This window comes from Pteronotus mesoamericanus, unplaced genomic scaffold, assembly GCF_021234165.1.
Source record: "Pteronotus mesoamericanus isolate MK-2021 breed Mesoamerican mustached bat unplaced genomic scaffold, CSHL_Meso_final contig_48, whole genome shotgun sequence".
NCBI lineage: Eukaryota > Metazoa > Chordata > Mammalia > Chiroptera > Mormoopidae > Pteronotus > Pteronotus mesoamericanus.
In genome coordinates this window covers 1,825,515-1,851,546 of record NW_026555180.1, presented here as the reverse complement: position 1 = coordinate 1,851,546, position 26,032 = coordinate 1,825,515, and the positions used below count along the sequence as shown (strand labels likewise).

The following is a 26,032-nucleotide window of genomic DNA, read 5'->3' as shown; positions in this document are numbered from 1 at the left end:
CTAGGAAGCAGTATGTACAGTAGTTATATTAAGCATTCTATTTTCTTAGTATGAGAAACACTCCATATTTCAAAACTGCAGATTGAAATGTGTTGGTCTAAATAGTGTAATTTTATTTAATTTTAAAGGAAATAAAATCACAAGTCCTTAATTAAATTTTTATATCAATTGCTTTTCGTATGCGTGGTCCCAGTCTTTGTTTTATTTATAAAGATAAATAAAGATGCTTTAACATGAATTTTAGTTATTCTTTTTGAATAACAAAATCTACAGTAATTTTAATCAGACCACTCTAGCTTATTTGAAAATCCTGTGGTCATATACAGAGGTTTAGTGGTTACTCAGCAGTCAACTACCTACCCCATTTCCAGGAACCCCTGCAAATAGAACTTTGTTTTGTCAGGCATCTGGATGAGATCACCTGAAGCCAAGGTGGGTTGACCTTCTAGGCCTGCCCAGAGATAAATGCTGAAGATGTCAGATACTTACCTTTTTCTCCTCCCCCCTGGCCAGGGACTATTTAAAGAGTGAGCATGTGTCCACATATACTCAATGCAATCAAGGAGACCTGAAGGGGAGATCTACTAGGGGGTGTAAGGATATGGGATGGAGAGTATGGGATAAGAGATGGGTAGCAGAAGTTGCTTCTTTCCTGAATAAGAAGATAAAATCTCTTGAAGCCAAATTCTTTAATCTTCCTATTTGTTTCCTTCTTCTTACCTTGAATATGGATGTGATAATGGAGATGTAGGTGCCTCTATGCTTTTGGCCCCTGATGGCATCATGAAGTTAACCAAAACCTTTGCTGGCACCTGCCTTCCATTGGGCTTCTTTTTGTGGAGAGAAATAAACTCCCAGCTGTTTAGTTCACTCTACTTGGGTCCCTAGTTCCGTGCAACCAAAAGTAGCCTAACTGATATAATTAGTAGGAGAATATATGATACAGAAATGAGACCAGTGTAACAATGTCCAAAAATAACTCAAGCAATGATATTGTAATTGTTTCTTCATTAAAGTGACTACTTTAGAAAATACTATTTTTTACATATTCTATGCTATATCAAAATATGTGTTATTCTAAAATCTGGGATGATGCTTTCTGAGTTAATGCCAATTAAACTTATTAGTAGAAAGTGATCGGATGTCAAAGAAAATAGAACTGCCATGATTACAATGCCTTTGAGGGGCAGAAGGGCCTGTGTCAAATTTCTATCAACTTTTATTATCTCAGTGTGTTTTTAATTTTTAATCCAGATGTCTGGATGTTCCCCAAGTTTTCATGCCTGCTGAAGTAATCCTGTTTTAAGCATTAAATAAAAATGCTCAAATATTTTTCTTCTAAAAGAAGTGTCCTCCTGGGCTGTGGTGGGTAGTGTTACATTTGTCACAATCACCTCTGGTTTGAGCTCTGGCTTCTGCCTTTTGCAATTTCCTTCTCTTTTCCCATATTGGCCCAGATATAAAATGCATTTGTTTTTCTGTGACTACATTTATTCTTTCAACATGTACTTTTTAACCTATAACCATGTGGAGAAAGATTAATGTTGTGGAGGTTAAATGAATGACTGTATGTAAAGTGCCTAGCATAAGGGTGCCCATGACTGTCTTCCCTATCATAATAGAATTCTGATTACATGCATAAAGTCCGGTTTGATAGGTCTGGACTTTAACCCTTGCTCCACTCCTGTTTGACCTCTGACAATATAGTTAGTCGTTATAACCCTCAATATAACACACTGAGATAGCTGAAGGGAAAAAATGAGACACAGAAAAAATTATCTGGAAAGTAAATTGTTTATTAGCATAGTAGTTTTAAAGTTTTGAATTTTTTTCCTCTATCCTTCATGTAGCATATGGGCACATGGTACTACTTTACTTGTCCTTTTTGTCCATTAGCTTATAAATATCAAAATAGAAATTATAATGTGAACATACCCCAGAATGTGTAATCCATAGTGATGTATATGCTTTATTTTATTAAAACAGAATCTCATTATGTATTGAGGATTTTATTTGATTTTTGCCTTGTTTTGCTTTGTGGACTACAGATTGCTTTTGATGCCCTTAGTGCTTTTAAGGTCTAGTTTGATTGGGGGCTTGAATTTGATCGGGGGCTTCTACTTTTTTGAATCTAAGATGTGTTTGCACAAAGAAAACATTTATGGTCTTTACTAATCCTCTCTCCGAACAACAGAATTCAGTGTGATGCACCAAAATGATCTTGGTGTTAAGTAAACTTATCCTCTTAGTTCCTTTAGAAACTGGAAGACTCCATGGCTTTCAGTAAACTTGAGTTTTTGTCCCTTAATTAAAGAGGGAAAGTTCTAATTATAACAACTTCCTTCCATGAATGTTTTATTCATCCTACTATGCCCAATTCAAAACTGCCCAGAGGTTTTTTTAAAAAATTTTTTTCATTATGATTTAATCCTGTTTTACCTCCTTCCCCCTTGCAATCACCACACTGTTGTCCATGTCCATGAGCACTTTTTCCCTTTTTCTCAATTTCTCCACCCCCTAACACCTCACTCTATAGCTGTCAGCCTGTCTCTGAGTCTGTCTCTATTTTGCTTATTAGTTCAGTTTGCTCATTATTCTGCATGGAGTCAAACAACATGGTATTTGTCTTTCCCTGACTGGCTTATTTTGCTTAGCATAATGTTCCCCAGGTCCATCCATGCTGTTTTAAAGGGTAAAATTTTCTTCTTTTTTACAGCCAAGTAGCATTCGACTGTTAAATGTTCCTTAGTTGTTTTATCCATTCATGGACACCTGGGGTGCTTCCAAAGTTTGGCTATTATAAATAATGATGCAATGAACATAGGGGCACTTACATTCTTTCAAATTAGTGTTTTAGGTTTCTTTGAAAATATTTCCAGAAGTAGGATCACTGGGTCAAAAGGCAGATCCATTTTTAATTTTTGGAGGAATCCCCATATTGTTTTCCACAGAGACTGCACCAATCTGCATTCACACCAACATTGCAAAAGGGTTCCCTTTCCTCGCATCCTTGACAGCACTTGTTGTTTGCTGATTTATTGATAATAGCCATTCTGACATGTGTGAGGTGATCTCATTGTGGTTTTAATTTTCATTTTCTGAGGATTAATGATGTTGAGTATCTTTTCATATGTCTGTTGGCTTTCATCTTTGAAGAAATGTCTATTCAGGTCCTTTGTCCAATTTTCTTTATAAATTGGATTGTTTGCCTTTTTTGATGCTGAGTTTTGTAAGTTCTTTATAAATTTTAGATATAAGCCCCTTATCAGATATATCAGCGAATATGTTTTCCCATTCTGTGCGGTTTTGTTTTATTTTGTTGATGGTTTCCTTTGCTATGCAAAAACTTTTTAGCTTGATGTAATCTCATTTTTTTTTCTTTCATTTCCTTTGCCTGGTAAGATATATCAGATAAAATGTAGCTATGAGTAATGTCAGGTATTTTACTGCCTACATTTTCTTCTAGGATTTTTATGGTTACAGATCTAACATTCAAGTCTTTTACATTTTGAGTTTATCCTTGTGTGTAGTATAAGAAGATAGTATAGTTTTATTTTTCTGCACATATCTGTCCAATTATCACAAACCCATTTATTGAACTGTCTATCTTTAATCCATTATATGTACTTGCTTCTTTTGTCAAATATTAATTGAATATAAAGGTGTGGGTTTAAGTCTGGTATTGTATAAGAACAGACACATAGATCAATGGGACAGACAGAGAGCCCAGATATAAACCCATGTCTCTGTGGCCAATTAATATTTGATCAAGGGGGCTGGAGCATAAAATGGAGTAAAAATACCCTCTTCAACAAATGGTGTTGGGAGATCTGGGCAGCTACGTGAAACAAAATGAAACCCAACTGCCAATTTATACCATACACAAAAATAAAGTAAAGATGTATAAAAGACTTAAATATAAGTTGTGACACCATAAAAGTCCTAGAAGAGAACATAGGCAAGAAAATTGCAGATATGCCACGCAGCAGTATTTTCACTGATATATCCCCTAGAACAAGGGATATAAAAGAAAGAATAAACAAATGGGACTACATCAAATTAAAATGCTTCTGCATCGCTAAAGAAAACATATCAAGTTTTCTGTTTCTTCCTCCTTCAGTGTTGGAAGATTATACTTTTCTAGAAATTTGTCCATTTCATCCAGGTTTTCAAATTTCTTGACATATAATTGTTTATAGTAGTTTCTGACTATCCTTTGTATTTCTGTGGTATCAGTTGTTATTACTCCTCTATAATTTCTGATCTTATTAATTTGGGTCCTCTCGCTTTTGGTCTTGATGAGTCTGCTTAAAGGCTTGTCAATTTTATTTATCTTTTCAAAGAACCAGCTCCTGGATTGGTTGATCCTTTGAATTGCTCTTTTCATCTCTGTGTCATTCAGTTCTGCTCTAATCTTGATTATTTCTTTCCTTCTACCTGCTCTGTGATTTATTTGTTGTTGTTTCTCCAGTTCTTGAAGTTGTAGTGTTATGTCTTTTATTTGAAATGTTTCTATCTTTTTTAGGTAAGCCTGTATTGCTATGAACTTCCCTCTCAGGACCACCTTTGCTGTGTCCCATAGGTTTTGGACTGTTGTCTGTTCATTTTCATTTGTTTCCAGAAATTTTTTGATTTCTTCTCTTATTTCATTATTGATCCATTCATTGTTTAATAGTGTACTGTTCAGTCTCCATGAGTTTGCAAGTTTTTGAAGTTTCTCTTTGAGGTTGATTTCCAGTTTCAAGCCCTTGTGGTCTGAGAAAAAGCTTAGTATGGAACAGAATAGAAAGTCCAGAAATAAGCGCAGGTGTATATGGGCAACTAATATTTGACTAAGGGGGAACAAACATAATGTGGAGTAATAATAGCCTCTTCTACAAATGGTGTTGGGAGAGCTGGACAGCTACATGCAAAAAATTGAAATTGGATCATCAGCTGACACCATACACAAAAATAAACTCAAGATGGATAAAAGACTTAAATATAAGTTGTAACACCATAAAAGTCCTAGAGGAGAACATTGGCAGGAAACTCTCAGATATCCACACAGCAATTTTTTCACCGACATGTCTCCTAAAGCAAGGGCCATAAAGGAAAGAATAAACAAGTGGGACCTCATCAAAATAAGAAGCTTCTGCACGGCAAAAGAAAACATCAGCAAAATGAAAAGGGAGCCAACGCTATGGGAAAATATATTTGCTAATGATACATCAGATAGAGGTTTGATCTCCAAAATATATGAAGAACTCACATGATTCCACACCAAGAAGACAAATGATCCAATCAAAAAAAGGGCAAGGACCTTGGCAGACACTTTTCCAAGGAAGAGATACAGAGGGCCGAGAGACATTTGAAAGGATGCTCGGAATCACTAGCCATCAGAGAAATGCAGATCAAAACCACCATGAGGTACCACATCACACCAGTCAGAATGGCCATCATAAACAGATCAGCAAACAACAGGTGCTGGCGAGGCTGTGGAGAAAAGGGAACCCTAGTACACTGTTGGTGGGAATGCAGACTGGTGTAGCCATTGTGGAGAGCAGTGTGGAATTTCCTCAAGAAGCTGAAAATGGAACTGCCTTTTGATCCAGTGATTCCCCTGCTGGGACTATATCCTAAGAATCTCAAAGCGCCAGTTCAAAAGAACCGATGCACCCAAATGTTCATAGCAGCAGAATTTACAATAGCCAAGTGCTGGAAGCAGCCTAAATGCCCATCAGTAAATGATTGGATCAAAAAATAATGGTACACTTAGCATAATGCTCTCCAGTTCCATCCATGCTGTCGCGAAGTTTAGTTCTTTTTTTCTTTCTGTTGCGTAGTATTCCATTGTGTATATGTACCATAACTTTTTGATCCAATCATCTACTGATGGGCATTTAAGTTGCTTCCAACATTTGGCTATTGTAAATTGTGCTTCTATGAACATTGGGGTGCATAAGTTCTTTTGTATTGGCGTGTTGGTATTCTTAGCCAGGGGTGAAAGACAAATACCATATGATCTCACCTATAAGTGGAACCTAATCAACAATACACAGATGCAAGGAAAATAAGACCAGCAACACTGAAAGAAAAAGAAATCAACAGAGACAAGAGGGAAGGAGGGAGGGAGGGCGGGGAAAAGGAAGGGAAGGGGAAAGTCAAGGGACAGATAGCAAGGACTCATGAACAAAACCAAAGGGGAAGAGCTGAGGGAGGGCAGGAGGGAGGAGGCAAGGGAGGGTGGTTGGGGGGTAGGCAGAGACAAATGTATTTGAAAAAATAAATTAAAATAATATTAAAAAATAAAAAATAAAAATAAAGAAAAATAAAATAAAAAAAAATAATGGTACATTTACACAATGGAATACTATGCAGCAGAAAGAAAAAAAAGAACTACTAAACTTCACGACTGCATGATTGGAACTCGAGAGGATTATGCTATGCAAAATAAGCCAGGGGGCATAAGACAAATACCATATGATCTCACTTATAAGTGGAACCTAACTAACAAAACAAAGATGCAAAGAAAATATGACCAACAACACTGAAAGAAAAATAAACCAACAGACAAGAGGGTAGGAGGCAAGGGCGGGCGGGGGAAAAGGAAGGGAAGGAGCAAGTCAAGGAACATATAGCAAGGACTCATGGACAAAGCCAAAATGAGGAAGGATTGAGGGAGGGAGAGGGTAGAGGGGGGAGGGGAAAGTGGTGAGGGGAAGGCAGAGACAAATGTACTTGAAAAAATAAATAAGTTTAATAATAATAATAATAATAATAAAGATAACATCATCAACGTGAAAAGGGAACCAGCCACATGGGAAAATGTATTTGCCAATGACACCTTGGACGGTGTTTGATCTCCAAAATAGATAAAAAACTCATATGACTCAACTCCATGAAGATAAACAACCCAATTAAAAAATGGGCAAAGGACCTGAACAGACACTTCTCCAAGTGTGTCCAAGGAGGACACACAAGGATCCATAGACATATGAAAGGATGATCAGCATCACTAGTCATCAGAGAGATGCAAATTAGAACCACAATGAGATACCATTTCACACCAGTCAGAATGGTCATTATAAACAAATCAATAAAAAACAAGTGCTGGCGAGGTTGTGGAGAAAAGGAAACCCTAGTATGCTGTTGATTGGGCTACCAAATGTTACAGCCACTGTGGAAAACACTATGGAATTTCCTCAAGAAACTAATGATGAAGCTGCCTTTTGATGCAGTAATTCTACTGCTGGGATTATACACTAAGAATCCTGAAATGTCAATTTAAAAGAACCTATGCACCCCAATGTTCATAGCAGCATTATTTTACAATAGCCAAGTGCTGGAAACAGTCTAAGTGCCTATCAACAAATGAGTGGATAAAAAAACTATGGTATATTTACACAATGGAATACTATGCAGCAGAAAGAAAGAAGGAGCTCCTATCCTTCGAGACAGCATGGATGGAACTGGAGAGTATTATGCTAAGTGAAAATAAGCCAGGCACTGAAAAACAAATACCATAATATCTCACCTTTAAGTGGAACTTAAAGAACAAAACAAATAAGCAAGAAAAACAGAACCAGACATGTGGAAATAAAGAAAAAAACTGACAGTTACCAGAGGAGAGGTGGGAGGGGGTAATGGGTAAAAGAAGGGGAAGGGTCAAGTCAAGGAATATGTATAAAGGACCCATGGACAGAGAGAATAGATGGGAGGATTCAATGTCGGAGGTGGGGGGAGGGTAGGGCAGGGGAGAGTAATGGGTGAAAAATGGGGACAACTGTAATTGAACAATAAAAAAAGAAAAAAAGAAAGATGTTAGAAAAATAAATAAATAAAGATGTGAGTTTGTTTCTGGGCTCTCTATTCTGTTCCATTGGTCTATGTGTCTGTTCTTATGCTAGTACCAGTCTGTTTTGATTACTATGGCCTTATAGTATAGTTTGATATTAGGTAATGTGATTCCTCCAACTTTGTTCTTATTCCTCAGGACCACTGTGGGAATTTTGTTGTTTCATATAAATTTTTGAAACAATCCTTTTAATTCTGTGAAATACACCATTGGAATCCTGATAGGAGTTGTGTTGAATCTATAGATTGCTTTGGGTAGCATGGACATTTTAATGATACCAATTCTCGCCATGAACACAGTATGTACTTCCACTTATTTGTATCTTCTTCAATTTCTTCAGTGTCTGATCAGAGGATTTGATGGCCCAACATATTCCTGCTCATTTTGGTAATGCCAATGAACCTACTTGAAGATCAATTAGTGTCTACCTGTGGGGTAACACAGAGATTCCTAGGTGTCTTCACAGAGAAAAATTGAACACAAATCCTTTGTATTTGTGTTTTTGTTTTTAAGAAAACAAAATACCATTCTTTATACAAGAAAGGTGACATTTTTTAATACCTTTGATATTTTTCTATATCTTATGTTATTTCAGGCAGTGACATTATTAAATTAATTGAATAAAAGTAGAAAAATTGTGCCCAGAGTATCCAGCCAAACAGAAAGCCCAAATTTGTAATATGATCAACCACTGAAACATTTACAATTCATAACCCCCCTTAATTGCATGTACTTGAGTCTCCTTTTATCAAGTTGATAAGACCAAGACATGAAGATTGAATTTGAAGTTCTAGTTATGTTTTGTTCCCCTTATTTTTGCTTATATAAAAAATATTTACATATAAAAATATCAGTAAATATGTTTAGAAGAGATATATTTCTAAAAAATTGTGAAGTGAAATTTTATTTATGAAACACTATAAATGTACTTTTGAATTTGAAGAATTTCACTTTTAGATTATAAAATTACAGATTAATTTTTTTATCTCAAAGAAACCTTATATGCTAAGTCCAGAGGTCTTAAAGTAGGTTTCAGGGAGAGAATATGATAATTAATTTCTGCCTATTTATTTTACCTAAACAAATAAAAAGGAATTTGAGCTGAACTGATATTTAATATATAAACTTCTTGTCATTTTCATACCCAGTTTGAATGTCAGAGGCCCAAGGATGTATACCAAAACTATATATTGACCAGAGATACTATTCAGAATAAACACCAGCCACTGAGATGCAGATGTTAATGCTTTAGTTGCTGCAGGTTGGGGAGGTATGAAAGTCTAGAGAGAGGGTCAGATTAGTAGATATTTTGGGAGGCTCAGGGCAGTGGCTATTTATACCTGGAATTAAGAAGATTCAACTTTGTATTTTAATAACCAGTATGGCAACACTATTGCACTCCACTTGTGTACTGGTTCTGCATGAGTCCCATATGGTAGCCATGGCAACTGAAAGAGAAAAAGGGGTTCTTCCATAGGGACTCATGGACAGGGCAATTTCATGCATCCAGTTGCCCAAAATATCATTACATAGTGCAGTTTATGTGTAGCTAGTTAAGCAGATTTAGAACTGGACTATGTAGTTTCAGTCAACACGAAATGGACATATGATTTAAGTTATTTTTGTAAAGAAACCACTAATTTAAGATGTAACTGGTAAGACAAGTCCATGTCAACCAGTCAGTGGAGGATTTGGTATATCCTGTTCCTAACACAAGCTCTTCGTCAGTCACATTGTGACATTAAAAAAAAAATTAAATTACAAGAGTTTGATGTAAAAGTAAATAAATGATAAAGTGTATTATTTAAAATGTGGATTTATATCCAATATCAGTAATGCTAAGTGGGAATGCAATGTGTACTATATTTTAGATAATATTGAATGACACAGTCATGGTTTGGAAAACATTTAAACGTTGTTTAATATTACCATAAACATCTTAAGCTTTTAAAAACCTATGTTTTAGAAACTCTAGTGCATAGAACTGGGTTTATTTAATTTTTTAATTTATTATTTCTCATCAACCTTGGTCCATGCAAAGTCCCTTTGCATTTAAATTATACTTTATGTCTTATGGTATCAGTAATATACTAATCATGAGTACACATGAATCCATCACGCAAGGCAAGAACTAAAATCTTGCCAATAATTTACATTATATATATATACATATATATATATATATACACACACATATATATATATATATATATATATATATATTCCAGGTTTAAAATTCTTTTTATTTTGTATATGGGTATATGGTTTTTAATGTACATAATAAAGCAATGCAGTAGTACTTTCCTTTTTATTCCCTCAGGCCTTTTTTTTATTTGCAGTAATACCAAACCATCCATTTACAGTAGTCCCCCTCAGACACGGTTTTGCTTCCTGCAGTTTCAGTTACCTGTAGTCAACCACAGTCTGAAAATGTTAAATGAAAAATTCCAGAAATAAACAATTTGTAAGTTTTAAATTGTGCACGATTCTGAGTAGTATGATTGGATCTTGTACCTTCCCTCTCTGTCTTATCCAGTATTTAAGTCATCCCTTTTTCTAGTACATCCACACTTTATATGCTGCCTGCCCTTAGTTTTTAGCAGCCATTTTGGTTATCAGATCAACTGCTGAAGTATCACAATGCTTGAGTTCAAGTCACTCTTATTTTACTTAATAATGGCTCCAAAGCACAATAGTACTTAAATAGTAATGGGAAAAATACAATAAAGATTAATTTTCTAAAAAAGTACTTCCTTTAGCCCTGGCTGATGTGGCTCAGTGGATTAAGCTCCAGCTTGTGAAACACAGGGTCACACGTCATTCCCAGTGTAGGGCAAATGACTGGGTTTTAGGCCAGGTCCCCAGTGGGGGAAATGCAAACGGCAACCACACATTGATGTTTCTCTCCCTCTCTTTCTTTCTCCCCATCTAAAAATAAATTTAAAAAATCTTAAAGACTAAAAAAAAGTACTTCCTCTAAGTGAAAAGGTGGAAGTCCTTGAATTCATAAGGAAAGAAAAAAATGGTATGCAGTTTGCTAAGATCTAAAGTAAGAACAAACCATCTATGTGAAATTGTTTAATTTATAAGTTGAACTTTATCAAGTATGTGTGTATAGGAAAAAACAGTGCATATAGGGTTTGGCACTATCTGTGGTTTCAGGCATACAGTGCAGGGCTTGGGATATATCTCCTGTGGATAAGGGGTGACTACTACTAATTTTCTGGTCTCCTATCAGCTGCAATGAACTAGGGATGCCTTTAGGATCACATATTGTTTGGGTCCACTTTGGTAGTTACAAGAAGGTAACAAACCAACCACTGAAACAGAGAATCACAGTGCCTCAGCTGGTATCCACTGAAAAATCTGAGTACACCATACCTGAACACTTAAGAAAAGAAAGGAGAACTGCTCTTCACTTGTTTTCAAAACAAATTCATTGGAAAAGTAATGAACAAACGGTGATCATAAGTCAAATACATTAATCACTTAAACCTTCAACATAGGACAGAAAGTTGTTGTTTTTTTCTGATACACAGCCCTGAAATAAATTTACCAATAAATCCCAAACATTTAGTACAAATAGTACAATTCATATTTGCTTTTCTCTTTCTAGGAATTTGCCAGTGTCTGCAGTCTTTATGGGAAACCCTAATGATTTCTGTAGTAATTTGGGGGATGAGTGCCTATGATAATTAGTCCTAGCAACTGCATTTTTCTTAAAATTTTAGGACACATAGACAATTACAGAATCTTTATTTTAAAATGCCATGAATATAGTTTTAATGCATGTGTGCAAGGGTACATGTTTTTCTTTATGTATATACCATAAGACAATTCACACTTCATAAATATAATGAAATATATTAAAGAGGACAGGAATCATATCGGTTTTATGTATTATTTGATCCTCAGTACTTTGCAGGGTAAATGGCACATATTAGATGCTCAGAATTTATTGAATAAATGAATGAAACTTGTTCTGAGTTTCCAAGGGCTTGGTCTTAAAGCCTCTTTTTCTTACTTAACAAACTTCAGTCTCCTGAGTTATTCCCATCACCTACAATGAATCTTAGAAGGGTCATGTGGGCACAGCTGGGAGATTGATTCTGTCATGAAGACATGCCAGAGTCACTCTTTGCCATAACTCTTCCCTCTAGGCTATTTACACTTCTATTTTCTTTCTTCCAAAGAAAGAAACTAGGGAGGATTATCCTATTTGGTGTATTATTAATAGTTACCATCAGCATATAAACATACCTACCAAAAGTCTGCTCTTTAAAAGAGAGAACAGTGTCTTTCTGGAATCCAGATTTCCCTCACCAACCACAACCTCATTTTTATGATACTTTTCCAAGTTCAAAAAAATATCAAAAACAAAACAAAGAAAAAACGCAAAAAAAAATTGTCCATGTGTTTTATCTCCATTTTTCTTACTTTATATTCTGTCTTTAATCCATTTCAATCACATTTCTGTTCTCTGTAGTCCATACAAACTGTTCTTGTCATGGACATCAGTAAAGCCCTGTTCCCAAACCATGATGTGACATGCTCTGGTTTTCCTCCTCGTGCCCAGGCCAGTTTGACTTAGACTCCTTTACTGCCGTCTTCCTCCCTGAGGGGTCCCAATTTGATGAGCAGTTACACTTTATATCCTAGTTAATTTTAAGCAGTTCCACAACTGTATTTCTTTTTAAAAAAACTGATACCTTCTAAATTTAAAATTCCACATCTAAATCCTTTCTTAACACTCCAGAGTCACATATCCACTACTTACTTGAAATATCTACACTGATGTCTCATTTGCATCTCACATTTTATATATACAAAAGAGATCTCCATGTCCTCACTCCCCAGTATGTTCCTCTATCATCCTCTCCCATAACAATTAACTGTACCACCTCACAAGCAAATTCTCCACCCAAATCATGTATGTACTCTCTTCTCCCTACTATTTCTCTACATTCTACTCACCAGTTGGTCCTTTTGAAAGTACCTTCATGATATATCTCAAATTTATCTATGCCTTATGAATCTCATTTCTACCACACACCATCCAAGACACCATTATTATTTGCTTTGATATAGATAAAGAATAATGTCATCCACCCAAACTGTAACTTACTCCTTCCTGTTTCTGTTCCTTATAATTTATTTTCCACAATAAAGACATTTTATAGACAAAATGATTTTTAAATTCATGACTCATTCCCTTACCTTCCTAAAGCTCACTGTAACAGGAAGAAATTATGCCCAAACTTTGTTGTAGAGCTGACAAATTCACTGATCTGGATTCTGTCTTTTTTTTCCCTTTGCATCTTCTCCACTGTTTCCCTCCAAGGACAATCTCAACTCTGCATGGTTTCCTCGCTGCCCTTAAACATAACAACACTTTTATTTTTAGGTCTTTGGACCTTTGTATTAACTCTTCCCTTTTCTTGGGAAAACCTTGTCCAAATATTCCAGTAGCTTATTCATTTTTGTCATTCATGACCATGCTTAAATGTCATCTCTTTTGCCATCCTGTCCAAGGGTCAGCCACACAATTGAAGCTGATATACCCACACCAAGAAAATAAATATGCACATATGCCTTATATACTGCTTTTTTAAAAACACTTTTTAATATCTGACATTATCTTCTTATTTTTTGCTTATTTGTATTTCCCAACTGAAACATTAGTGCCTGGCACATGGTAAGTGTTAAATTAAATATGTGTTAAATGAATAGCTGGAATAAGGAAAAAGAGCTTAAATTCCATCCAAGTATTTTTATAAATACATAATTTTTTTAAAAAATAGAAAGTATTTTTTTGAGGCACAATAGGTACCCAGTAACAAGGCTTCTTTCTTAGCATGCGTATGTATAGTTCTGTGCTATTTTAAATAAGAAATCTAGCTAACTTCCAGTAGTTATCTTTAGATTGCTCTCAGACAACTACTCTTAGGCCCAATCTAGCAGCATAATTCTCCAGAATCAGCAAGTCTCTGTAAAATTTCACTGCTTCATATATGTATGGAAATTCCTATGTGGGAAAATGAGCTTCAGCTTTTGGCATCACTATGACCATTATCAATTTTTTTTTCTTTGCCATCCATTAAGGGATTTTGGAGAGTAAACAGGCATAAAATGGATTTCCATAGTAATTTAGTCATTTAAGGAGGACTGAAGGTCTAGGAACACTTTGAGAATTGGTGCCAAGTTCTTGACTTCCTGTTTTCTTTTTCAATGTTGATTTAGTTGGGTGAAAGTATGAAAGAAAACTAATTTGTTACTAAAAGCAATTGTAATCTAATCTTGGTTCTTAGTTGGTAAATATACAGTTTAATATGGCATGTAGGTTGTGAGAATCATACTAAATTGTTGCAGTTCAGTAAATGATGCTGGCTATTCCTTTGAGCCAGACACAGCTCCATTACTAGGTCTATTTCGTTTGCTTTCTAAAAAAGAAAAAGAAAAGAAAAAACAAGAACTTGGAAATTATACAAGAATATTTATATTAAATTATATGTGAACAACTAAAGGATGAGTTTCATCAACCAAAATTAGAATTCAAAAGCTACTTAAAAATCAGCAGTCTTAGAGCTGATGAACACATAATACATTATACAGAAGACATATTACAGAATTGTATACATGAATCCTACATGATTTTATTAACAAATGTCACCCCCAAAATTCAATAAAAATAAATAAATAAATACTCAAAAATGAAAAATAAAGTAAAATCAGTTTTAGATTATTTGTGCCTGGCACTAAGCTGTCCCCATGAATACCCTGGAAAATTATCTGGACCATGTGTCTCATATGTTCCTCCTATGGAACATTAATATTTAATACTACTCTTCCCCTCAAGTTCTTCTAAATGTGTTGCCATGTTCTTTTCTAGCTAAATAGAAAAATGGCACAACCTTCGCTATCTTTAATAACTTCAGCTCTACTAGAATATTAAAAAGTGAGATTGATTCTGATAAACAAAAAGGAAGGGAAGGGGAAAGTCAAGGAACATATAGCAAGGTCTAATGGCCAAAACCAAAAGGGAAGAGTTAAGAGAAGGAGGGAGGGAGGGGGCAAGGGAAAGCGGTGGGGGTAGGCAGAGACAAATGTTTTGAAAAAATAAATAAATAAAAATATTTTAAAAATCTTTAAATGCGGAAATAAGAAATAGACAGGTCAAAACCTGAATAGCATTAATAAATTATTTGAAAAATTATGTATTAGAAAATATATAATAATTATATAAATATAAAAAGGGCAAGCATAGCCAGCAGGTTAATCATAAATATTTCAGAAACTAGTGCTTAAAAATCTTTCTTAATTATGTTCATTTACAGATTTCTGAAATAAAAAAGTGTTAATGAGATAAAAGAACTTCAGTACATAATATAAAGATGAATCAAAATGAATTATAAACAAAAAAATGAGAACAGATGATGTATATACATAAGTTGTAAATAGTACACTTTTACAACTTGGGAGGTCTTGTACCTAGTCTGCCAAAAGAAACCCCAGTTTTGAGTGTTTAAATGCCCTTCGTCTTACATTTTTATCTTCATTAATATTTCATATGTGTTAAAATATCACATTCTATATATAAAAAAAGAATTACAGATTAGATATTAGTGATTTGAAAACATTCCTATAGCTATTTTGTAATGAAGGAGAAAAACAATTCCACATTACCTTTTATTTTCCGTATGATATTCTCTAAGAAGTAGGCATTATAGTCCTAGAAAGAAAGGTCAATGTCAACAAATTCCCATTACTGAGCTGTGTCAAATTTCAGTTAAATATTTTTCTGATGGTCTTTGGTATAATTGTATTTATTTACTCCATGTAAAAGATTTAACTAGCAGATTTTGGTAGAGGTGGTCTGGCCAAGTCAATTCTAAATATAAGGAAATGTGAAGTGTAGAAAATCTTGTGGGTTGCAAAGCTCTCTGTCTAGCTCCTGCCTCTTTCTTCCTTTCTAGGATAACACTGATTTGATTCAGGTCTTTCTCCTATAGCCACAAGCTTCATTTAACCCAGTCACAGAAATCCCATTTCTTTTGCACGTGCTTAGTTTTGGAATGTCCATGTAACATAGCTCAGAATGAATTGTGAGAAAAGATTTCTTCTCACAAAAGATAGGAAGAAATTATCTGCTTCCATTGGACACTGTCATGTATGAATGTCATGTCCAGTTTGATGCAGCCATGAGGGTAGCCACTTGAAGAATCAGTAGAGCTGAAAGACTAGGAGGAGAGAAGGCACAGAGAGAAAGAATGCTGATTCTCAGGGACATCACTGAGCCTCTGATTTAACCAGCCCTTTGTGATGCTAGAGACTTCTTATTATACAAGATAATACCATTTTCCTCACTGTTTAAGCCAATAATTGGCAGTTTTCTGTTGCTTTCTGCAAAAGGAGTCCTAATAAATGTACAAAGAATATGGAAGTAATCTTTCTCCTGAAAATTTTAAAAATGTGGTGACCCCTATCAAGGACTTCTACTTCAGTAATATACTTCCATCAGTAAAAATGCTGCTAAGAATATGTAGTTGGCTAGATGACTATCCTTAGAGATGGAATATTCAAAATCTAATGAATTTTCAGTTCAAGGGAATAACCGCTAATAAAAAAAAATGCTTTTGGATCATTTCATGAGACAGAGTACTTTATTCCATATGGCATCCCCCAAGTCCATATGGCTCCAGGAATTAGAGAGGTAGATTTGTCAAAATAGTCAATCAATTGCAGCCCTTAAAGTTGATAATGTTATGTGTTTGGAGCATACACCATCTCTTAAATATGGGGGAAAGTCAAAGGAGCAAATGCCAGCCAAAGGAAAATCATAATGAGTTTATATTCAGAGAGAGAGAGAGAGAGAAAAGAGAGACAAGAGACCTGCGCTGCTGTAATCGATGTAAACCATGTGAACGACATTGACTCTATGTGGCAATAACCTATTAACACTGTTTACCTAATAACACTGGTAAAAACAATGTATAATAAGGTTTATTCAAATAAGAATGGGGTAGAAAATTCTGATTATTTTACATTTTAATTTGCTTAATTTTAGAATTCCAATCATATATAAAGTAGTTACCTTGAAGAAATATGCTTATAATAGCAAACTTAAGCACCTTCAAAATATTTAATATTTAAAAAAATTATTTTCTGTACAGCTACATACCCAACCTCTCTTCAAAGATTTTTCTTAACTCCTTCTGGCTTTGGCTTGCCTGTAAGCTATTTAAGTTGTGACTGATTTTGGAATTCTGCAAATTAGGCTTTCGTGATAACTGGCTTAAATAGACTAGCTGTCCACGTAGAATATATCACACCATAGATACATTCCATTATTATGTCCTGTAATCTGGGCTTCATGCCTCTCAGAGTGAGTGGGCAAGTCTGCTCAGGAGGGCTGGCAAAGCTTTCCTGGCAACAGGTTTTTTGCAGGGTGTTAAAAAAAGAAAGAAAGAAAATGAAAGAAAGGAAGGCTGAGCTGGAACTGTATTTCACTGACATTCTCCAAAGGGAGTGAAAGCAAAAGATGTAAGATTCTAATGCTATGTTGAAAAGAGAGTTAACTACCAGAGAAACAAGGTCAGTTCCCTAGGGGATAAAATAGAATTAAATAAATCAGTCAAAAGATAGGAAAAAAGATGGCTCATTCATACTCTGGTGTTGGAGGAGAGCTCTATAGATACCCTGGACTGCCAGAAAGATAAACAACTGGGTTCTAAAGCAAATTAAGCCTGAAACATTGCTGAAGGCAAAAAAGATGCAACTGAAGCTGTCTTACTCCAGAGCACATCGTGAGACGGCAGTGTTCTTTGGAAAAGACAATAATTTTGGGAAAAATAGAAGGGAGGAGAAAAAGGAAAAGACAAAATGTGAGATGGATTAACTCCATAAAAGAAGCCATAGGAATGAGACTACAGGAAGAGAACAGGGCTGTGGAGGACAGGGCATGTGGATATCTCTCAAATGTAGGGTCATCAGGAATCGGAACAAACTCAATAATGTGTAATACACACACTTTAAGATGTAAAGATTGTCCTGGATTAGGCAGATGGGCCTATTCCAATCACATGGATCCTTAAAAGTAGAGAAACTTTCCTGGCTGTAATTAGAGAATCAGAGAGAGTGAGAAAGAGAGAGAGAGAGAGGGACAGAGAGAAGCATGAAAAGAACTCAAGGGCTACAAGGTATAAAAAGACCATTTTTGAAATGCACTTAATTGTAAATTAACTACTCTCACATCAGAATGCAAAAAACACCCAGTATACATTAGGTGAGTATAATGCAATGTGTATGTGTGTCTGTATGTTTATACAAAGAATTTATAAATTAATAAATTCTAAACATATTATACTTTATCAAAGAATTACTCTCCAGATATTGTAGTGAAATTAGAATAATATAAACATTAACCTATTTCCTCCAATTCTGCCAATATCCAGTATTTCTCAGTCTTCAGAGTCCCAGAAGTGACCTCCTCTGGAGTTCAACTTAAATATAAATTGGCTAGACAGTGTCTTTTGAATAACACAGGGAAACTACCAAAGTTTGAACTACTGTAGGTATAAACCTATTAAAAAACAAACAACAAACTGTGGCATAATATTGAATCTAATGAATCAGTCCTACAACATCAGGTTTGATAACACTCTCTTATACAATTTTTAGCTAAAGTTTTTGATGCGTAAAAATCACATCCCAACACAAAGTTGGTCCATGACAAGCTCATACCATGGTTATATGAATGCCTTCAGAACAGGGCAATACCTCCCTGCACCCAGCGAGTGCCTGGTACCCATCGGGTACTGAGACAGAAGGGCAAGCCTGGACTGAAGGCATCGCAGGAATTCAGTGGCACTGAAGATCAGTTCAAACCCTTCCCTCTCAATGAAGACTTTTCCAGATCCCACTGGTGCTTCCAGCTAGGAATCTCCAGCTCTGTATAATTTAGTGTTTAATTATATTTTCCAAGTTTCTTCCTCTCTTGTCTCTGAGAATAATTACAAGCCTCTTGATGACAGAACCTACATTTTGTTTTTCTCTTAGTCACTTGTTTTCAGTGCCTCGGATGCTGCTGCTCAGGATATGGAAAGTTGATTGATTTATGGATAGACGCAGAGGGGATTTCTAAAGCACTAGAAAAGGCTTGCCTCAGTTTATGCTGACTCCTTGCTTGGTCGATTTTAGGAATGATTATATTATTCTGACATTCCTCAGAGGCCAATTCTAATAGAGTAGAATTGGCTAGAATTTGGAAACAGAAAAATCTGAATTTGAAGCTTGACTCTAGTATTTATTAGTTTCTAACATTTGGCAAAAAATCTGTCTCTTCATTAGTGAAATTGGAATAATACAAGTTTCTTGCATGTTTTGGGGAGTATTGCATGCGGTACTGCATTGGATAGATACTAGCATGAAGGAAGGCAGAGTCTCTTTCCATTGATTCCCTTCTTTGTGCTCATCACCAATAATGTAAGAATTACATAAATGTATATAATTTTAATATAAATGTATATATACATATATAATTAACTACAGACTGTTATATTAGTTTCTTATTGCTGCCTAACAAATTACCACAAACAAAATTATATACAACGCAGATCTATTATCTTACGTTTCTGTTTAATGGCTCACACAGGGCTAAAATCAAGGTGTTGGGAAGACTGGCTCATTTTTGTAGGATGTAAGGAAGAATTATTCCTTGAGTTTTCCAGATTCTACAGACCACCTGCGTTCCATGGCTCATAGCCTGTTCCTACATCTTCAAATCTGACAGAGATGGCTTGAGTTCTTTTCATATTGCTTTCTCTCTTTCTCTGTCTGATTTTCTAATTACGGTCAGGAAAGTTTCTTTGCTTTTAATTATCCATGTGATTATAGTGGGCCCATCTGGTTAATCCAGGATAATCTTTACATCTTAAAGTGTGTGTATTATGTGCTATTTAGTTGGCTCCCATTCCTGATGACCCTACATTTGAGAGATATTCACATGCCCTGTCCTCCACAGCCCTGTTCTCTTCCTGTAGTCTCATTCCTATGACTTCTTTTATGGAGTTAATCCATCTCACATTTTTGTCTTTTCCTTTTTCTCCTCCCTTCTATTTTTCCCAAAATTATTGTCCTTTCCAAAGAACACTGTCTTCTCATAATGGGTCTGACAGAGAGAGCTTCAGTTTTGTCCTTAGTGCTTCCAGCAATGTTTCAAGCTTAATTTGCTTTAGAAAACAGTTGTTCATCTTTCTGGCTTTCCCAAGTACCTACAGAGTTCCCCTCAATACCATATTTCAAATGAACCAATTTTTTCCTCTATCAGACTTCTTCACTGCCCAAATTTCACATGTGTACATAGAATTGGGACTACAAAAGTGTGGATGACATACGCCTTGTTCTCAATTGACACATCTTTGCTCTTGCTGATCTCTCCTAATTCTTCCATTGCTACCCTTTGGAGCCTCAGCTTTCTCTTGATTTCTTGGCTGCAGTCTCCATTTGAACTGATGACTGAACCACAGTAAGCAAAATCTTCAATGATTTCAATGTCTGTTGTTGATGTTAAAGTTGTGTATTTCTTCTGCAGTCATAATTTTTGTTTTCTTGGTATTTAATTGGTACACAAACATACATGAAAAATCATGCTAGACTCTGAGAAAGAGTGAAAATTGGTAAAAGAAATATGAATAACTTAAGATATGCAGGTGATACCATTTTACTGGCAGAAAATAGCAATGATTTGAAGTAACTCCTCATGAAAGTGAAAAAAGAAAGTGCTAAAACCAGACTGCATTTGAACACCATGACAAAAATCATGACTGTATCTCAAAGTTCTTAAACAGATTTACAAAGTTCCTTTTGTCATATAAAGTAACATAGTCACAGGTTCCCATGGTTATGGCATGGACAATTTTTTGGATTCTGGCCTACCACATGTATGAAAGATACATTTCAGACCTCAGTCTTGCAGAATGCATGTACATACCAAGAATTCCTATGCCATCTTTTTTTCTTTTATAAAATTAACCCATATATCCTGCAAACTCCTGATACTTGAATCTTTACTCAGACTATTATATCTGTCCTATAGCTTTATTTAGTTTCCATTTCACATATGGCTGAGGGTAGCTAAACAATAACAACAACAACAAAATTTGTTACTCTCCTAGTGTCTCTTCTTCTATTTCTGGCTAAATCACAATCTTCTTTGGTATACCTAGTTTTGTCTCTGTTTTGTCAAAGAAGAGCCTCATCCATTTTCATTTTTTGAAAGCTTCAGGATGTACAGAACTGTTGTACGCCTGGCCTACTCCCTATACTTCCTATCTGGGACACTCATATCCCTAAATCCTCTCTGATGTCTCCAGGGCAGAAGAAGCCCAAGAAGAATGTAATTCTTTGTTTAGGAAATTGTCGTCCTGTACATTATTATAGGTTTATTTTTGCACTGGAACTACCCTTGTTCCTACCATATCTTCATCTTTCTTGCTGGTCACTGTATCCTAATGCTCTGACAGAGGACCATCTGCTCCACAACTCTCAATACATCTATGCCTCCAGTGCTATCATGTATCTTGTACTTTGCGAAACTCTCTTAGTTTTCATAGTGGTACAGGGATAGGCCTTTGACCTAATTTGGTCCAATTGCAGGGGATCCTGGACTTGAATGTGAGTGATAGGAAAGAGAGGATTTCATTTCTGAGTTGTGTTTTAATATCAAGAATGGTGTGAGTTTAGTGCTATCAGTAGCTGCCACAGGCCACCTGGGTTGAAGTCAACATAGAGTCAGAGTAGAGATGAAGGGAAGCTAGGCCCTATTGAATTTAAGTGACATTCAAATTTCAGCCATCTCTCTGAAGGCAAATATCCATGAACTTTTTAGTGATGATACAATATTTTAAAAGCTTAGCTTTAACTGAATTACTCCTCACTTTTCCTCACAGGGCTTCATGTCTCCCTAAATAATATGATTCTGGATTACCATCTTGTATAATATAGTTTGGGCTGTCACAGCCATTGTAATATTTATTTTAAAAGTAGTAGCACTGGTGAAACTGAAAAGTAGTGGGTAAATAGACTACTTCTGCCTAAATGAAAATGTGCTGATAAAGCCTACAAGAATTTTTTTTCCTTCTTAGGAACTTTGTCTGATTTTTAAATGTCTAAATATAATAAACACTCACATGTTACATATAATAATTTTGTTCCAAAAATAACTAAAATATTTTCTTATTATTGTCCAAGAAAATGTCTTTGTAATAAACCAAGGGTTTGATAAATTAAATTTAAGAATATATTTCTCTGAGACATGATTACATCATGTCTTTTTTTTTAAATAACTTTTTTTATACATGAGCTTGAATTTTGTAAGGGGCTTGGCATTTTTGAGAAACTGAAAGACAGTCAGCCTGGCTGGACCAGGAACAAGTGGCGGTGGGGAGCGCTGAGCAGAACAGCACAGAAGTAGGCTAAAGAGGCAAGCAGGAATCATCTATGTTCTTTCAGGCTACTCTAAGGACTTTGATTATTGTCCTGAGCTGTGGGAGGTCATTAAAGGGCTTAAACAAAATGAAACAAAAATAAATAAATAAATAAATAAATAAAACCACTTTTTTTAGTAATACTAAAAGATAAGTCAATACGGTTAAGATAAGTACAAATTTGATGAAACCATCAATATGTAACAAAAAACCACTTTATCCCAACATTTTTTTCAGAAATGAAGTAAATGGTATTAAAGGACTTATTGTGTTTTTTTTTTAATGTGCCCCAAAATTCATATGCACAACTTAACCTAATTTTTATTTCAAATCGCCCAGCTATGTACTCTGACATTTTTATTCTGGTAAAATTTATATAACATAAAGTTAATTATTTTGAAATATACACCTCAAAAGAAAACCCTATAACTATTAAGCAGTCGCTCCAAATTCCCCTCTAATCCCAGGCCATGAAAAACACCAACATGACTGCTGTTTCTATTTCTATAGATTTACCTCTTCTGGATATTCCATAAAAATAGAATCAAACACATATCATTTGTGTTGGCTCCTTTTACTTGCTATTTTTGAGATTTATCCATATTATAGCATATACCAGTAGATCAACTAGATTGTTGATGAATAACATTTCAGTGTACCATAATTAGTTTATCTACATACTCACTGATGAACATTTAGGCTGTTTCAACTTTTTGACTGTGGTAAATAATGCTCTTCAGTTTTTTGTTCAGACATATGTTTTCAAGTCTTTTGGGTACATACCTAGGAATGGAATTACTGAGTAATCTGGCAATTCTATAATTTACATTTTGAGGAATCATGAAAGTGTTTTCCACAATGACTATACCATTTTTACATTCCCATCAGTAATAAACAAGTGTTACAATTTCTCTACATTTTTGCTGACATTATATTCCATTAAAATTATTTTTATAAGCCGTTTTAATATGTATAAATAAGTATCTCACTGTAGCTTTTGTTTCCACTTTCCTAATGATTAATTATTTAACATTTTTTCATTTTCTTCTTTGCCATTTGTATATCTTTGGAAAAATGTCTATTGAAATCTTTTGTCCATTATTAAATCAGTTTTTTGTTGTTGATTTATAAAAACTTTTAAAATATATTCTGGGTTATAGATCATTGCCAGATATGTGTTTGTGATTCATTTTCTGCATGTGTAGGTTATCATTTCACTTTTGAAAACATTCTATAATACACAAATGATTTTATTTTTTATGAGGTCTGGTTGTCTATTTTTCTTTTGTCATTAACAGTTTTGGCATTATACCTATGAATCCTGGCCAAATCTACATTCATAAATATTTCCTCCTGGGGAGAAATGTTCTTCCCATCCATTTGGCCCTCGGGTAACCTTACTGATACATCGGGAGCTATGGAAGAAGAAGCAGGCTGATTTAATGTGTTTCCTTCTCATGGTGTGCTGCTGGCCGTACCTCCAGCTCTCTATGCCTCACAGGGCGCCATGCCCCACTGGCCCAATAAAGCTGCAGGTTGGGATCAAGGCCAAGTAAGATTATGTCATATATTGGATTCGTGTGATCCATGGTGGCCACGAACACTCACTTCCTAAGGATGTGGTCTATTGCAAGACTGTCCATCATGGTGTTAACAAGTTAACATTTGCTGAAAGCTTTCAGTCTGCTGCCAGGAGCAAGCTGGATGCCACTGTGGGGCTCTGAGAGTCCTGAGTTCTCAGTGGGTTGGTGAAGATTCCATGCACAGATTTTCTTTTGAGGTTATCTTCATTTCATTTCACAAAGCTATCAGCAGTGATCCCGATACTCAGTGGATCAGAAAACCAGTCCACAAGCACAGAGAGATGTGAGAGCTGCCATCTGTAGGTGACAAGAGCCATGGCTTTGGAAAGAATCACAATCCTACCACATCATTGGTGGTCCTCGCCGTGCAGCTTGGAGAAGGCGCAACACATTCCAGCTTCATCATTACCACTCATATAAGTAATATCAGTACAATTATTACCCAATAAACAATTTAGGACAGTCATATATTTTTAAAAGTATTATTTAATTTGTTAAAACTAGTTGTCTGCAGATTGCTTCAAGAATACATTGTCAAATTACAAAAGTTAAAGTGCAATAATATTTGAAAACTGCAAGTAAAGGTATATGTTGTTTCTCATAAAAAGTTTTGGTCTTTGCTTTATCTTACTAAGGAGTTTTCTATGTCAGTGTTTAAAATGCTGTTTAATATAACAGGTGTAAAATAAATTCTGTGAAAGAGGAATACAGAACTAGCCATGTGGATTTGTTGGTGTATGTGATGAGACCTACAGCTTTATTGCAGTAATGCAATACTCTGCTGGTTTACTTGCAATGGGATGCTTTATGGAGTTGGACAAGAACAAAGATTTTTAAATTGAATTTTGCTTGGAAATATGAAAGATCCAAATTTGCTCTCATTATCCTATACAGAAAAGTGAAAGTTAACTAAGGGGTCCACCCTATTAGCTTAACCCAATTGAACTGCTACTTCTGAAAGGAGAAAAGTTCGAAAGCATGCTACCATTTTTAGGAGAACTGAACAATCCTGTTGCTAGAAGGTTCTCTTAAAATTAAACATCTCAGCAGCACCATTGTCCTTCATATAAAAGGGAGAGTCTCATGCATAACTCTTGTTATTTGTGGATTCTGTAGAATACTAAATTTCATGCAAAGTATAAATGGTAATTGAAACTAGTGTATATTGAAATTGTCTGAAGTTGGATAAAAGGTAAATGAGAAGGAATTAACTTTAATGTGTGTTGTGTTAATTAGCAACCATTATGAACCATCTAGCTACTTAGGGGAAAAAATATGGTTGGCTTTATTAAAAAGTACATCAGTGCTTAATCCATTCAGTCTTACAAGTCCCATTGGGTCAACTCACTATATTCATTAACTCCATAAGGCTACTGTGAAAAGTTATATAGTTGGTGTTAATACAAGTTCATGGTTTCCAGTCTCACCTTATGCATTGTCTACCATTATTTTTCTCATCCTTGTTCAAATTACCTTTAAAATCCTTACTATTACATGAACTTTCCAGGCCATTAATTGTGCCTACATTAATGTTAAAGCATGCTACTGCATTCTGTTTACCTCATGTCTTACAGTGGACTAGGTTTCTGTTTTTCAGAGTAAATTTGAGAGTGTAAGGTATATAGGCAAGGAATTGCCCCCAATTTCCAATTCGGGTTTTGTTGACTCAATAGGTGCTTTGGTTCCAAAATCTAAGTGCTGATTTCCTTTTTTAACCAATATTTCTTATTTTCTTCAGGAGCCTTAAATGACTCAGTGATTTCTAAAAAACATGTAGAAGACTCATAAAACTTCTTAAGACCTAAATTCCTTAACACTCAAAAATCTTGAACCATATATTTTATGTGCAAAGGTTGTTCAACTAAAGAAATAAATGTCTGTCAAACTAAACATTAAAAAAAGATTTACTCCTAGATTTTTATGTAAGAGTTTGATAGCTTTAGCTTTTACATTTAAGCCATTGATTCTTTTTGAGTTAATTTTTGTATGCAGTGGAAGGTAATGATCTAACTTTATTCTTTTGCTTGCAGATGTCAAGTTGTTCCCAAACCATTTTTGAAGATACTATTCTATACCTCTTGAGTTATGTCAGCACATTAATTGGACATAGATGTGTGTGTTTATTACTG

The 26,032-nt window shown here is 35.1% G+C and overlaps 1 pseudogene; it reads left to right on the top strand.

The window, feature by feature from the left end:
- Positions 1–24,327, top strand: part of LOC129074268 (60S ribosomal protein L15-like) — a 31,322-nt pseudogene extending 6,995 nt beyond the window's left edge.
- The last annotated feature ends 1,705 nt before the right edge of the window (positions 24,328–26,032 follow it).